The 12,583-nt window shown below is 38.3% G+C and overlaps 1 long non-coding RNA gene across 7 annotated transcripts in view; it reads right to left on the bottom strand.

The window, feature by feature from the left end:
• Nucleotides 1-12,583, bottom strand: part of LOC110084187 (uncharacterized) — a 120,243-nt gene that overhangs the window by 27,071 nt on the left and 80,589 nt on the right. Inside the window, exon 6 of one of the 7 annotated variants that reach the window (XR_013536660.1) lies at nt 9,575-9,706. The exons of the other annotated variants lie outside the window; for them this stretch is intronic. This is a non-coding gene — a long non-coding RNA (uncharacterized LOC110084187). The remainder of the gene's footprint in view (nt 1-9,574; nt 9,707-12,583) is intronic. 7 annotated transcript variants of the gene reach the window in all.

Below are 12,583 nucleotides of genomic sequence, written 5' to 3'. Positions count from 1 at the left end.
CACCCCAACAGCCTACCCCACACCCCTTCCTTTCCCTACCTTAGCCACCACCCTACTCCCACCGACACCCCCTTACCTTAATAGCTGCTGCCGAGGTCTCCATCAGGCCTTCACAGCCACAGTGTGTAAAAAGGGAGACTATGGGAATCCAGGCTGCCCTTTGCAAAGATGGCAGCTGCAGCTTCCCTACCCTAAATGAAGCTGCAGCCACCATCTTTGCAAAGGGCAGCCAGTCTCCATTTTTACATGTGCGGCTCCAAGGCCAGAAGACCTCGGCAGCAGCGATTAAGGTAAGAGGGGGTGGGGTGGGGCGGAGTGGGGCCTAAGGTAGGGAAAGAAAGGGGGTGGGGTTAGGTTGTGATATTGGGTGGCTGTGAGGGGTGGTGGCTGCCTTTCTGCCAGCACTGCTTTCGGCTGGTAGGCAGAATTGTGGTTTTTAAAAAATAATAATAATACGACGGATGAATAAAACGGGTAAATATTTGTCCCTTTGTATTTGTGGGGGTCTCTGGAATCCACAAATATGGATCGAAAAATATTTAACAAATCAGCTATATTTGTCAGAAAAAGCAATCTGTTTTTATATTCATCCCTATCTCTAGTACGGATTATTGAGTACGCCTGTCAAGGATACAGAGTGGGGAATTGAACTCCCAGCCTATGCCTCCACAGCCAGGTACCTAAATCACTGAGGGTATACCAGCAGCCCAAGCTGTATAAAAGCACATCTCATCACCGCCTTTACACACAGGCATCCAGCAGAAAAGCTGGATCCAGAACAATTTCAAAGTTACAAAACTTATGTTTCTGGAAGCACTCAACCTTGTCCCAAACACACTTTAAACAAATAATGATCTTTGGATCAGCTTTCCCACTAATCTACAAAATATCCATCTTGTTTAAATCCATTCTCAGATTATTCATGCACATCTGTACTGACTGAAGACAGAGATCGTAAGAAGATATAGAGCAAGGTGCCATCAATATATATTATAGTACCGAATTTCTTGTCACACACCACTATCTTCCCTTCTGTTGGTGTCTTTTCTCATGCCATTCCTGATTTATTTTACTGTTTTAATAGCTTTAAACTTCCCAGATATTTTGGATGAAGGGCAGTATAAAAATCTTCTATATACAATTTAAAATTAAATTCCAAACTCCTTGCAACAGTTTCACATAGAATGTTTGGTGGGAGCGCAGAACCATGACTACCCCAACATTTTGGCTGAGCAGCAAGTGCATCGTGGCTGCACAGAAGTTGCCTAACTTTTTGTCAAAATTTATCAGTAGCATCTATTGGTTTTGGGTCATTCTGCCTTCATTCCAGTGTGATAAACTTTATTTCATATTTATAAGCTATTTTGAATACCTCTGTAGAAAAGGGAACTAGAAGTACCTCAGCACTATGGGAATGAGCCAGGCTGATTGTCAGGCATGACCATTTCTCATTCTTCTCTTCTGATTACAAGAAGATCAGAACCTTCAACTTCTATCTTCAGCTACCAGCATTTATGTTCTATCAGGGACAAACTATGGTTAGCTTTCTCACTATGGTTAACTTTCTCACTATTTGTCAAAACAGACCAACTTCAAACCAGGGTTTATGACCCTGACATATCTCTCTGGCAATTACTGGTTTGGACATAATGACAAACTGATACTAGCAAATGCTCTTATTGTACTCATGAGGGGAAGAGGAAAATGGAGAGCACACAAGTCCAAGGATTTTGTACAGCCAATGAATTACGGTTTAATCTTATACCCAAACAGCCATGGTCTAGGTCTATTTCTGGAATGAATCCTTGGGAAGCAACCAGGTCACTGGTGGAGCCCACTGCTAAGCCTTCTTCCCCATTTTGAAATTACCTCAGCCCAGCCATTTCAGCAGTGCCAACGGTTACTGCTGTTTCATTTAAACTGACAAGATAATTTTTCAGATTGTTTTCACTTACTTATTTTCCACATTGTTTAGAGTAGTAGTACAAAATAATTGTCATATGTATGTTTTTTAAAAATTAATTGTTCCAGTTTGGACATAGTAAAATTCCATGGTATCAAGCGTCCAATGGGCTCATCTCTGTTTTTGTGTGCACACATGAATTCACACACTAAAACAATGTCTATGTTATCAATAAATCCCAATATTCATATTAACACTAGAAGAAACCCAGCCGACATCCCATCTGCTCTCATGAATTAACTTTAGGAAATCATATGTAATATAGACGTTTCTGTCTGCATATCATAAAGCTCTGACATATCCAGGCTTTCATTAAAAAGGCTCCAGGATGTGACTTGAATAACAATCTGTCTCAGCTAATTAGTATTTTCAGTTCAGCATATTCACTTTCAGACGTATTGCTGTTTGCACATGGTAATTTAGGTAAACAGATCCCATCCGCAGCTGCATCAATTAACACTGCTAATCAAAACTGAATTCAGGTAATTAGGCACATTTATGCAAAAAGTGTGTAATTTTGGGGAAAAGCTAGATCCTGTAGTAATAGTTCAATAAGCATGAGTCCTTTTTTGCAAATAAGATGAAGAAACAAGGGTAATTTAGCCAAAATGTACACAAATTGCAGACTCAGTGAAAAATATCTAAATTACATCTCAGCAATTAAGTGGCCTGCATTTTCTGAAACTGTATGAATATTAATATAATTATCCACCTCAATACTACTAGAGCTATAGACTGAATCACATCCGAACAAAGGTTTTATTATTATCAGGAAAAACATTCAAGGTTAATATGTCTACAAATATATATTCTGACATGGTAAAATTGCCAGTAAAATTCAATCTGGCAGGTCTTCAAAAATCTACAAAACATGTTTTAACATATGTTCTTTAGTCATATGAAAATAAACACCTTTCATTCTTTGAAATGCTCCACTTTGTGTTTGCCATGCATAAAATTGTTAATAAATAATCTAAAACAGCTGATATAATAAGGAGATATTATGGAAGAAAAGGTATTACCATTTTGCTCCAGGAGACCACAGGCCTATTTATCAGCCCATCAAAAGAATGTTCTATCACAAATGTTCAATTCAAACTCCAGAGCCTATAGAACCAAATTAAAAAAACAAGAAAGGCAAAACTGTTCTGCGCGGTCATTTACATAATCTTACACCAAAGTACTAAAAACACAATATTTCTATAGATAACTTCCCTTTGACTGTTATCTGATGGTTCCTCTTTTCAGGTTGCAGGAGGGATGAAGCAAGTACCTATAAGTGAGTGAGTAGTTATAGGTACTTGCTCACATCATGTACAACATGGCACCACCAAAAGTTGCTTCCACATAATAAAAGCTCTTCAAAGTTGCTGAAATACCATTGTCTCATACTATGGATCATCTCCATGGTACAGATAGAAGTCATGCAAGAGAAGCATGGTTAACAAGTATTAAAATATGTGCATACAGTATGATCAATCAATTTATGGAGCTATTTATACCTTAGTTACACTGCCAAGTCTTCACGCCCATTTTAAAAAATTACTTATTGCTATTTATTCTCCAAAATACAAACAATAACACATTGTTATTATATAGAAAAACACATGTTGTGGAAATGTTGTCTGCATATCGTCACTGTACTTGCTCACACAAATTTGTTCTTGTTTGTATTTTGGAGGGAAAAAGACAGGCATGAAGATTCTTCAAGATAGCTTCAGATATTGTAATAGAGAAGTAGCATCTCCACTACACAAGAGAGGTAACCATTTCATCTGCACAACATCTAAGTGTTTTTTGATTACCCATCCAGAATTTTCAAGGATGGTCACAGATCATTGTTAGCTGGAGGATTCTGGGAATTTCAATTTAAAAAAGTAACATTTCCAAGCTCAGAGCCTTCAATGCTAATGCACTGTTTCTTGTTTCATTGCAATGATGTTTCCACAATTCTTGTCACAACATATTGATCTTTTAATACTTTGACTCTTGGTAATATACTGTATTTTTCGCACCATAAGACGCACTTTTTCCCCACAAAACAGGGGGGTGGAAAGTCTGTGCGTCTTATGGAGCGAAGAAAACAGATTATATTTTCCTGTTTTCTTCTCCTAAAAAATTGGTGCGTCTTATGGAAAGGTGTGTCTTATGGAGCGAAAAATATGGTATATGTTTGGATTCCTATCTCTCCCCCTCTCAAAAACAAACAAACCTGAAGTTGGGAGAGTAATGTACGTAATGCAAGTTTAATTGAGAAATGTCTTTGTCATATCGCAGCTAGAGTTCCATGGGAAAATTTTAGAAAGGATATTTTTGAATTTTTTTAAACAGATGTCAAAAAGGAATCTATCAGTATGTTCCTACTCTGAGCAAATTCATGTTCCCATAATAAACCTATATAAGCCAAAATTGATTTTTCTCTAAAATACCATGTTATCTTTCCAAAAACAATTACCAAAATAATCGTTATTGTTTATTTCTATTATTCTATTATTAACAAATGCTAATTGAAACCAATGAAACAAAATACATATGTAATTTTTATTCTTTTTATAAACTTGTGTGTGTGCGTGCGCGCGTGTGCGTGCGTGCATGTGTGTGTGCGCACAGACATGTTGCTTCACACACTGTTGTGTCGGGCATCTTATCTAAATGGGAAATCACTGTTCATACATCAGAGAAACATGAGTTCTCACTTTTTCAGTGCCCCCACCTGCATCCTAGCATAGGATGCAGATGAGGGAGGACACCCATGCCTTCCATTCTGTAGTGTTGCTGGTGACAGAGGAGGCTGCATGAAATCACTGAGGCATGATCTGCAGTAGTGTTCAGATCCCAGCAGTGGGCTTCCAAAGTGGCAAATACACAACAGGAAATATTCATCCTTTACTCTGCTACTGGGGTTTATAAAAGATCCCCAACTTCCTGTTGCTGATTTCTCCACCCACTCTGCAAACCTACTTTTACTGTATTTTCCAAGACAATGAATGTAGGCAGCTCTCCAGTTGAGATGCCCAAAAAGGAATTTAACCCACAGGGGTAAAATGGATCGTTGTGATCATTTGTTTTTAAATGTCTTTTTAGTATCGATTTTATTTACCATCTTGAATATAATACTTGTTTAATTCCTTTATAATATTTGTATACTGTTTGTAGCTCTTAAATATAGTCTTTTAAATTATGTAATCTGCCTTGGGTACTTTTAAGGAGAAAGGCAGAGTAAAGATATTTTAAATAAATGAATGGACCTAGTGTGTGTGTGTGTGTGTGTTGCTCTGTCCTTCCCATTGGAAGATACATGACAATATCATTGCATTCAATATCACTGAAGGCTGCTGCTTTATGGCAGTCTTTCTATTGGGAATGCTTGAGGTTTTGCTACAGACCCACCTTGCAAGGAAATGGAGGCTGCAGACCTCTATGAAGAATCCTGGAGTGGGGTGCCCTGCAAGGTAGTAGGGTGAGGGACCTGTTTCAGGTTGCACTGTGAGTGCAGAAAGAGAAGATTGATGAAGGCAAAAACTAAGAACTAAGGGTGCGGTCACCTGAGGGAAATGTTCTCTAGTTATGGTCCAGATAGATTGTACCTTAAATTTGTGGTCACACAACACATGGCCATTACTGAATCATTTTCTTGGTCAGTGGTGCAACTGAGGATCATTTCCTGTTCACTTGGAAGCCTCTATTATTTTTGTTCCAGTGGCATTTTGAATAATTCCTTGAAGGTACAGCATGTGCGTATGATCCTATTGATACTTCTTTGAAAAAAAATCATTGTTGAAGGTGGCTGCCATTACTGCCACGCAGCTGTCCATGTAAATTTTTTTAAATTATTTTTACACGGCTGGAGGGTTGATATATTGGCAAACATATGTCAATGGTTTTAAAGCACTTACTGTCTGGGAAGCAGGACAGCCCAGAGTGAGGGCACCTGTTCCACTGAGTGCCTCTTCCATGCATTGCTTCCAGAGGCACTTGTGCAGCAGAGTTATGAAACAGTACCTGATATATCAATGTATTGTTTATTTATTTATTTTTTTAAAAAAAGAAAGTTAAGGGGCTGCAGTACCCCATAAACCAAGAGGGAAAATAAATTGGTGACACAGTGTCAGCAACCATAATGATTCAAACTGAAGAAAATGAATGGGTAATGTGAAAACACCTTAGGACTGTGATCCCCAACCTTGGGCCTCCAAAGGTTCCTGGACTACAACTCCCAGAAGCCTTCACCACCACCTCTGCTGGTCAGGATTTCTGGGAGCTGAAGTCCAAGAACATCTGGAGGCCCAAGGTTGGGGACCACTGCTTTAGGACACTCAGCCAGGTATATATACCACATGACCTTGATGTACTACAACAAAGGTATGGAAAGTTTCCTTGACAGTGGAAGTCATTTTCCTCATGTGACCATGGCCTAAGCCATGCTTAACGACTTTAGATAGTAAACTCCAGAAGATGGAACATACTGTTTCAGCTCAGTTTCAGCCTGCAAAATATTAAGTGCATGTAAAGGGGCCTTATTCTTCCATGATAAAAGATAAGTAAAAGTCCCTAAAAGGTCATGGCCCTTTTAAGCACTATTCTGAACTCCCTTTAATCTCACTTTTTAAAGTGCCCACATAATTGTTTAAACAAGCAAGCATTACATGTGACCACTGTCTGTTAAATTTTGTAATTTGTTCTGCTGAGTGGACTAACGGGCAATTTCAAATATTAATTTCATATCAAAGTACTGTGTGGTATAGTTAGCAAGCCTTTTTTAAAATTTATTACTAAATTATATTTCCAGGAAAAACAAGGGCCCGTATCAAAGTTTGCCATGTTAAAAACTTTTTGATTGGGATATTTAAATATTTCAAGTCATACGCAGTGTTGCTTCAAACCTGAATATTGCATTCTTGGATATCTTTTTTATATATATAAGGAATTTTGTTATGCATTATACATGTAGATTATCACATGTGACAAATACAGATTCTTTCTTGTGTGTAACTATGGTGAGAAGCTGTCAACAGGTGGGCTTTTTCCCTTCTATTTTCATCACTGGTAACAACGTTCATGTAGATACTCCAATGGGGAAGCAATACTGATGCGGACAAACTGTACTCACCAAAAAGAAAAAAAATCCTGTTTGACTAATTAGAGGTGCTTCTCTTTCTTGTGTTTTCTCTGATAAAATCAGAAACCACAAGGTTGTGTTAAGAGTCAAAACTGTCTTGAACCATTTTATTTCCATTAATCACATTTAACTAGTTACAGTAGCGCCCCACTTGACGCTTACCCCGCATGATGTCAAAATCACTTTACAATGAGTTTTTTGCGATCGCTATTGCGACCGCAAAACGGTGGTTCCAATGGGGTTTTTTTTGCTTGAGTCGATTAGGAGACTGCTTCATGAACCATTTGTTCGCTAAACGATGATTTTTCCGACTCCGCAAAATGGCTTCCCTTCGTAAATTGGCTTCCCTCCCTTCACAAAATGGCTATTTTCCGGACCCCTGCTTTGGAAGACAGTGATTTTAAACAGCTGATCGGCGGTTCTCTATGGGCAATCTTTGCTAGACGATGAGGTATTTCCCCATTAGAACGCATTGACCGGTTTTCAATGCATTCCAATGGTTTTTTTTCTTGATGACGATTTCACTTAACAGCGATTTTCCTGGAACAGATTATCGATGTCAAGTGGGCACCACTGTATAATGGTTACAATGTAGTGACTATATTTCTGAAAAACACGGATTTCCTCCTCTCTACTCCTGAAGCACTGCAACATAGTGAATATATACTGCTGTTGTTACGTGCTGTCAAGTTATCTCCGAATTACAGCAACACTTTGAATGAGCGATTGCCACAATGTCCTGTCCTCAACAGCCCAACTCAGCTCTTGCACTTCCTTTCAGAGGTCAAACCATCTCATATTTGGTCTTCCTCTTTTCCTGCTTCTTTTAACCTTTCCCAGGATTATTGTCCTTTCCAAGAGCTTTGTCACCTCAAAAAGACTTATGTGCAGAGCCATAACTGTAAACATGCAAAGCAGGGAAATAGTAGGGGGAAAAAAATCAAACATATGTAGCTACTCTCCAAGGAAACCATGTCAGTAAGAAAACATAACTGTAGTCAGTAATTCTCTAGCCAGATAAGCCTACCACACTTAAAAGGAGAACAGCTAGCATTTCCATCTTCATTTTCTGTACCTGGAAATTGACGCATTGGCAGCAGAGATATTCCTGTTTATGTGTAAGCCTACTTGTTAAGAAACAGACCTGATTTTGCAGGGCTGAATAGGGCTTACATGTTCAAATTGAATAAAACATTACACACTTCAAATGCCCTGTTGTAACATGTACTTTGTGAATTTGTGTGCCTCTCCCTGACTCATTCTGCTCATTTTGGATATTAGCAGAAAGCAACCTGCACAGAAAGTGAGGGACACAATTTTAGACTCTTCTCTTGAGTGCAAAATTAGTTAGTTGTGGCTCTACTTATACAGATTTGACCTTAAAAACTATATCGATCCAATGTTAATGTAATGCATTTGAGCCAAAATCCTATAGTTATGTCCCTGAGTATAACATAAATGGCATAACATTAGGTGACAAATTGCCACAGTTTAAGACTTCAGTATAGACACAAACTTTTGTTCACTATGTTCCACAACTCCACAACTCCACATGCAACTGACAATGTCTATGCTCAATTTATTTATTTATTTGTTTGTTTGTTTGTTTGTTTGTTTGTTTGTTTGTTTGTTTGTTTGTTTATTTATTTATTTATTTAAATTTCTACCCCACCTATCTAGTGACAAGGCACTACTCTGGGCACCTAACAACAATCCAAAACAACTATCCAACCCCCACAAAGACATAACTACTAAAATCCAACTTAAAAAAACCCCTAGAGACAATGGTGAACCAAAGTCAACATCAAACTTGTGCATCCACAAGAATGTTAAAGGGGGAGAATGTTGCTCAAGGACTTTTCCAAAAGCAGAGTTTTAATATGTTTTCTGAAAGTCAGAAGGGAGGGAGCCTGGTGTATATCAGTATGCAATGTGTTCTGTAGCATTGCAGCCACCACTGAGAAGGCTCAGTTCCTGATGCTAGTTTTCTGGACCTCTGTAGGGTTGACCACCCACAACTGCAGAGCCTGGATAGACTGGATAGGCTGGGTAGATTATCTTAAGGAGAGATGTTCTGACAGGTAACAAGGTCCCAAATTGTTAAAGGCCTTACAGGTTAGTATCAGCACTTTGAATTTCTCACAGAAGTAAACAAGAAGCAAATGCAGTTGTGCCAGTACTGGGAAGATGTGATCATACCTCACTGCTCCTGATACTAACTTAGCCACTGCATTTTGCACCTGCTGAAGCTTCTGTGTCGCCTTCAAAGGCAGCCCCATTCAGAGAGCATTGCAGTAATCAATCCTAGAAACTACCAATGTGTGGATCAGTGTTGTTAAGGATTTCCCATCCAAAAAATGCCCACAACTGCAATCTATTCAAGATTGGAAAAGACAGACCTGGCCATGGCAGAGATTTGCTTCTCCATGGTGTGAGCCAGTTCCAGGAATACACCCAAGTCATGGACCTGGTTTTTAGAGCAGGCAAAATACCTCCTAATTGGGCAAGCTCCCCTTCCAACAATGTCATATTTGTCTTGTCAGGATTCAGTTTCAATCTGTTAGCCTTCATCCAGTCCATAACCAATATCAAGCACCACTCCAGGGTCCACACAGCTTCTACTGCTGAAGAAGAAAATGAGAAATAGAGTTGCATATCATCAGCATATTCATGACAGCAAACTCCAAATCTCTGGATCGCCTTCCCCAATAGCCTCATATAGAAGTAAGAGCATTCAGGAGATTATTGACCCGATGGGACTCCAGAACAAAGGACCATGGAGTTGAAACAGCACCCTCAAAATACGCCCTCTGGACACAACCATCAAGAAAGGACTGGAGCCAAAGTAACACTAAACCTCCATTTTCTAAACTCAATAGTCTAACCAAAAGGATATCATAATTGATGGTATCAAAGGGTGTTCAGAGATCCAGAAGGGCCAACAAGGTCATATTCCCCTGGTCAGTCTCACTTAAGTCATTAAGCAGAACGATCAGAACTGTCTTGCTCCCATCAAACAGCTTGAACCCTGACTGAAATGAATCTAGACTGTTTAACATGCACCAAGTCACACCGTTTGCATTACAGCAGCACAATATAACAAGTTTTCAGCCTTTATTTCACACAAATTTTAAGCTGCAATCTTCTTCATCATCTGCTGCTGAAGACTATGGTTACTTGATTTGCCTCATAATATAAATACACACGATTTTTGCTGGTAATTATTGAAATTCCTACAAGCAAAGAACTTCACTCTAAGGCCCTCAGATTTTATTCAGCCTTCTGAAGTTCCCCAATAAGATTCTTAAATTCCTAGGATAAGCTTTACAACCCATACAGTTGTAAAGCCAAGGACTCACAAGTAGTAGACCAGTATATAAAAAGAGAAAGAAGAGAAACTGTGAGTTTCTTATAAAAATAAATATTTTACACCTCTCATGACTGGTAAATTCCCTAACTGGGATAGACTTCCTGAAGTTAAATACTGGCACTCATTTTTGGCATTAGAAAATGCATTTGGGATCTCAATGGTCACTAAAATGAAATACTGTAGATAGAACATTACTTAGAAAAACTGCTTTTCCAAATTACAAGTCCCAGAATCCCCTAGCCAGTATGGTTGGGAGATTCTGGAAGTTGTGACCCAAATTTTACTTTTCCACATGAAGGAAATGATTCTATTTGCTTGTGAAAAATTATGGATGTAACCCATGGGGAAAGAAAGAAGTTTGTTTTCCAGCTTGTTTGATTTAGTTTACCCTACTGGCAGCTGGAAATCAACATGCCTTTTCACTTAGCAACGTATTGATAGTTGCTTAACATATCCACTATACTGTTTTAAGAGAGAGTCATTCAGCTAGGAGAGAAATAGAAATTTTCATAAGCATGCAGAAATCTAATCAAACATATGCACATGTAATACATTGAATTTCCTCTCTTTCCTTTAAACTGTGGAATAATGGACATATTCAAGGGAAGCTGCATCAACACTACATACATATACTCTATTAATAGAGCCAAATGGCTCCACCATATGAAGACAAATTCTTGCAGAAGAAACAGCTCCTAATGAAATGTTATATATGGTCAAAATAAGTTATAATGGATGCATGCAGACATAGCCAGTATTTAAATGTGTTTAGATTAACCTGCAAGTGAAATGTTCAACGTTTAAAAAGAAAGGATGCTCTCTCTCTCTCTCTCTCTCTCTCTCAGTTATTTAGTGGTTCCAAAAGGCATTAAGAATGTGCATTTATTCAAAAAATATAGGCACAAAACCTAATTTATGCTAATCTGTGAGACATAATGAATTTGTAGATTTGTAATTCGTAAGATTTGTAATCAGTTAATTAATAGTCATTCTTTATATGTGATTTGTGTGTGTGTGTGTGTGTGTGTGCGTGTGTGTGTGTGTGTGTGTGTGCCATTAAAGGTTCTGACTGACCAACTGCTAATCCAAGCCCAAGAAAACACAGATTCCCACCTAAAATAGAGCCATTAAATCAAATGGTTTTACAGAAATGTTTGTGCACATTTCAGTGATTATTCATTCTGTGGATTTACTAGAGGAGACAAGCAATTCTATTTAGGCCTATATGTTTGGTACCAGGAAGTTTATTTCCTCGCCATGCCTACTCTCCATCCAATCAGTCAATTGAACCACTCCACAACAAGTTTAGCTTTCATCTTTTCCCCTTTTTTTCACGGAGCTCCCTGGGGAGGGGAGATTTTCTCTCTAGAGACTGTTTTAAGTGTAAATGAAAGTACTATGTAAAAGGAAGCTACTGCTCAGCTTTCTCAATTTCTCCACCACAATACCTTGGATTTCTCAATCCTGACAAAGTCGTTGGGAACTCATCTTCAATGAAAGAAAGAAGTAAACTGAATTTTAATAACGTACATTGCATTCAAAAAGTTGAAAAACTGTTAACTGCAGCCAGTGTAACTCCAAGATTTGTCTTGGCTTACTTATGGTATTTCTCACATTTGTTAGCCATCGAAATGGAAAAGGAAGCAAGATCTTGACTGTCTTACATATAAAATAACATAAGCTTCTTTCTCTTAACCACCCAACAGAGCTTATTAGTGGTCCAGGATATGACCAATTGTTCTCAAACTTTCAGTCTTATTCAAATTCAATTCAAATAAAATTCAAATAGATTTATTGTCATTGTAAGTATATACATACTATACCCATACAACGAAATTCACAGAGACACAGAGAGACCAGACCCACATGCACACACATAAAAAATCTCCAAACACTCCCCAAACAATCCCCACCCACTAAAAATCCCCAACTATGAATCCTATAAATCTTATAGGACATAGTGTGCTTTACACATTTACAATGGATGTCCTAACTGCAATTCTCTGGCTAACTCTTTTTCAAAGGAACAAATCTAAAAAGTCACCTAGTGTGCATGAGAAACAAAATTACTACCCAGCTTTCAATTGACAAGAGGCTGTTTCTTTAATTTGCGGGAGGTGGAATAGTCATT

The sequence above is a fragment of the Pogona vitticeps genome, chromosome 5, assembly GCF_051106095.1.
Source record: "Pogona vitticeps strain Pit_001003342236 chromosome 5, PviZW2.1, whole genome shotgun sequence".
Taxonomy (NCBI): Eukaryota; Metazoa; Chordata; class Lepidosauria; order Squamata; family Agamidae; genus Pogona; species Pogona vitticeps.
Note: the sequence above shows the minus strand (reverse complement) of the source record. Positions and strands in the feature narration are given on the sequence as shown.